Genomic DNA, 4438 nt, shown 5'->3' with positions numbered 1-4438 from the left:
CTTGCTAACACATGGGGTAGTGGTGGTCTAGTGGATAGTGAGTTGGACTTGTGATCGGAAGGTTGTGAGTTCAAATCCCGCCTGAAACCACACCACTACTAGTGTGCCCTTGAGTAAGGCACTTAGCCCTCAGTTACTCCAGGGGGAATGTCCCTGTAATTGTAAATCGCTTTGGATTAAAAGCGTCTGCTAAATGGCAAAATTATTAATTATTACATTTTAGAACAGCAACTTTTGATAGTCTTGCCAGGCAAACAAACTGTTAACATTTCATTTCCGCTTTGCCAGAAATTGCAAGGTTGCTCTCGTGAGGTTGAGAGGTAGTAATTCGAGCAAAAATGCACTCTACAGTTAAGCATGACGATCATGATGACGATCACAAAGCCACAGATTAGATGTCTGAGACAGAATCCCTGTGGGATTCACCATTCCAGAGAAGGTTATTTTAAGAGGATTAAATTATAAGGTACTGTAGATATAGACACATGGAATGAATGAAGCAGTGTGGATTAGAGGCATCACATGTTCCACTGTTTGGTGTGTGTTTGTCTGAAAAATAATGAGACTCCAGGTCTGCCTCTTTCCCTTGGAGCATATTTTGTACAATTGTAGACACCTTGAATGCAGCACTCTCTGTAGTCATCTTGGAAAGTTCCTTTTCTGAAGGGGCAATCTGGGATCTATTTTTGGACTTCTAAATGAATGATATTGATTCTTGAAGAATATAACTTATACAACTTTTCAGAACCCCCCAAAATGTGCTTGTTTTACTCTTTACATTGTTGGTAGTTGTAAACCATCACTTATACAGTGCCTTTGGGAAGTATTCAGACCCCTTAACTTTTTCCCAATTTCTTTGTGTTATAGACTCATTTAATATGGATTAAATTAAAATAATTTGCCATCAATCCACACATAATACCCCAGAATGACAAAGCAAAAACACGTTTTTTGAAATGTATTAAAATTGAAACACAGAAATACATTATGTATGTAAGTATTCAGACCCTTTGCGATGACACTCTTACTGCAAGGACAATAGTTCATGTGATTTTGGAATCAACATCTCTGATTTACATAAGAATCAATTACACATCAATTGATTCCTATGCAAATCAGAAACCATATAAACCCTAAAACCCTATAACAAAGATATTAATTCCAAAATTACATGAACTATTATTATTGCATTAAGATGGACTCAGTTCAACGTATTGAGTGATTTTAAGAGTGTCATAGCAAAGGGTCTGAATGCTTATGTACATGAGGTATTTCTGTATTTCAATTTTAATACATTTACAGACATTTCTAAACATTTGTTTTCGCTTTGTCATTCTGGGGTATTGTGGATTGATGGCCAATCATTTTAATTTAATCCATTTTAAATTGAGTCTATAACACAACAATATGTGGAAAAAGTGAAGGGGTCTGAATACTTTCCGAAGGCACTGTACTGTAGCTTCAAAATATGGATGGTCAGTCCATGAGGGCACGAACACTTTGTCAAGCTGCCCTCGAACAGGAGGTACAGGACCCCGGCCGCCAAGACAAACAGACTGAAGAACAGCTTCTACCACAGGGCCGTCAAGGCCCTGAACACAGAAAAGGCCTAAGTTCTGGGCCCAGGACAGTCCGGACGGATTGTATGGCAGCTAGTGCTGAGGCACAAACATGTACATTTTCAAGCCTGCAAACTGTGACACTTTAAAATAATGTGAAAAAATACTTTTTTGTGCAATATGACAACCCTAGTTGACTATCTGTGCAGTATAGTGCAGTGGATTGTGTACATAGCCTTTATTGATGTAAACCAGCTCCTTACCTTCTTGTGATTTTATGCATCTATGCTTTTTCTAAAATGTGTTTTCTTTTTCCTTTCCTAACACCAGGGGAGCCACCCCTCCTAAATTTCGTTGTTTGGTACCTGTACTGTAGCAATGACAAATAAAGTCCATTCCATTCCATGCATCCATTGCTTCACTTATGAATTTGAGGGTGGTTAAATTTTTCCAATAACATATTTCCAATTAGATAAAGTACAGTTGCTTGCCTCACTCTGTATATTGCTCACATGGTTGAGTGTTAAGATGCATGCTGCTTACGCCCTGCTTCCAGCCAAGTGCTTATACAGCGTAATGTATCAGTAGGGTTAGGGTTAGGGTTAGTATCATTACACAGAGTGTTACTGCCAGAATTTTCGCCTTCCTGGAAAGACACGAAAGAAAATGTTATAAGAAACATTTTCAAACTTTATGACCAATTATTGTTACTGATGCTTGTTATTTATTGTTCAGTTTAGTGTTACTTATCCTTTGCCATGTTTATAAAGTCCCACCCACGCTTCCCAAATGTAATCAAGTGTCACCGAGTGCTGTATATATAATATCATTATATCACATGAACTGTATCATACAGTTTTTTAGATCAAAGACATGTTTTTAGATGTCTCAGCTTTGTTTTCACTGAGACAGTCTTTGCCTTGACTGGGCCTACACAAAGATTTTAGTCTCCGTACAATCATTAATAATAATAACGCCAGTCTAGTACTAATGACAAGCAAGCCACCAGGTGGCAATGTGTGATCAGAATTTTGGGCTTTTCAGTCAAAAGTACATAATGCATGTTCATTGGTGTTGTTCTATGGCCTTAACGTCATCAGCCACAGTAAATGCTTAAAGCCCTCTCTGGTGCAAAATGCAGTTACTATAGTGTACATGAGCCCTGAGCCATGACCCTTGAATGATGACTTCAGCCTTGATGACACTGGCCATGCAGAGTGTTTAGATGTGCAGTGTTTATGTAAAATAGGATCTCTAAACAGTGGGGAGAAGCAGCAGCTGCAGTGCAGGCGTTTCAATGGCAACAAACCCATCCATAGAAAGTGTCTTGGAAGTCAAGGTGCATGTCAGCGAAGTTATTGGTCCATGGAAACTCAGAGTATCATGTACGGTAGTACAACCATTTATTTTCCAAATACAATAACCTTAACATTTGCGTCCTTGATTTGGTTCAAACTTATTCTTTCTTATAATATTCAGATATTCTTCTGATATAATCTTCTAATATTCAGATATTCTTCAGATATAATCTTCTAATATTCAGATATTCTTCAGATATAATCTTCTAATATTCAGATATTCTTTGTGGGTATATGAGCCGGTCTTGATAAAGACACCCTGGGTTTGGTACCTGGTTGGTCACACATGCATTGATTCTAACGGTTACTTACCTCCATGGCAAGCTAACACATAGCAATTGCACTGACCAAATAATCAAGTACATTCATATGATCAGTGTGGCGTTGTGTTCTATCTTCTTTGCTCCGACAGTGTATCACTATACTTGTCTGCGCAAGCATTTATTCCTCCAATCATATTCAGATCTGTGAGTCAACTCGATGAGTCATCATTGTATGTGATAATATGACTGAAGACTGGCAGGATGGCAGGATGTTTTTTTTCTTCTTCTTCTTCCTCCTTTTACACAGAACCATATGGACAAGAGAGCGAGAGACAGTCACGTTGTCTCTAGAATAAAGATCTCTGTCACCCAGAACAAACTCCCACATTCAACCCATCACCCCTGACTCAGCTCATGACTGTTCCACACATTTGCATAGGATGTTGCACAGGAATATAGACATTATAGACTAGAGCATAGATACATCTGTGGGTGTGATGCTGCTTCCTCTCCCCCTGGAGTAAAATGCTCCCTTAACCTATGCAAATATAATTGATTTATAGTGGGCATCCCATCCGGTGGTAAAGTAGGGCAGGTATGATGAGCAAAGCAGCTACTGTATAGTCGATAGTCCTTTGTTATACCTTTGTTTGTTTTCCCTTGACGTTCCTCTGTAAAACTGTGATATTTCTCCTCAGTGCAACCTTTGTTGTACCTTAATTTAAATTAATAATTTTGCCATTTAGCAGACACTTTTATCCAAAGCGACTTACAATTACGAATTACAGGGACATTCCCCCTGGAGTAACTGAGGGCTAAGTGCCTTACCCAAGGGCACACTAGCAGTGGTGTGGCTTCAGGCGGGATTTGAACTCACAACCTTCCGATCACAAGTCCAACTCACTATCCACTAGACCACCACTACCTTCATCATGTAACTTTGCAGCATGTGCTGTAAGAAACTAGGCAGCACATAAACAGGTTGTCGATAAAAACAGCAGGGATTACAACAGCAATCATTAAGCTAATAGATGCTGCTATTACAGGCTGTACATTCATAGTATGCTCTAGGCGGGAGAATCCTTGAAAATAGCCATATAAGCTAGCCACAATAATGAATGACACATCCATCCATAGGTGGTGGTTCCAAACACTCTTGCCTGAGATGACTAGGCCTTTACAAGAGATGGAGGAAAAGAGTAAAATGGTAATACTGCAGGATAATCAGGCTGTTTGTGTTCATTATGCAACCTGTTAC

The sequence above is a fragment of the Nansenia antarctica genome (assembly GCF_963989245.1).
Source record: "Nansenia antarctica genome assembly, chromosome: 5".
In the NCBI taxonomy this organism is placed as follows: Eukaryota; Metazoa; Chordata; class Actinopteri; order Argentiniformes; family Microstomatidae; genus Nansenia; species Nansenia antarctica.
The sequence above is the reverse complement of the archived record's forward strand: the minus strand, read 5'-3'. Positions refer to the sequence as shown.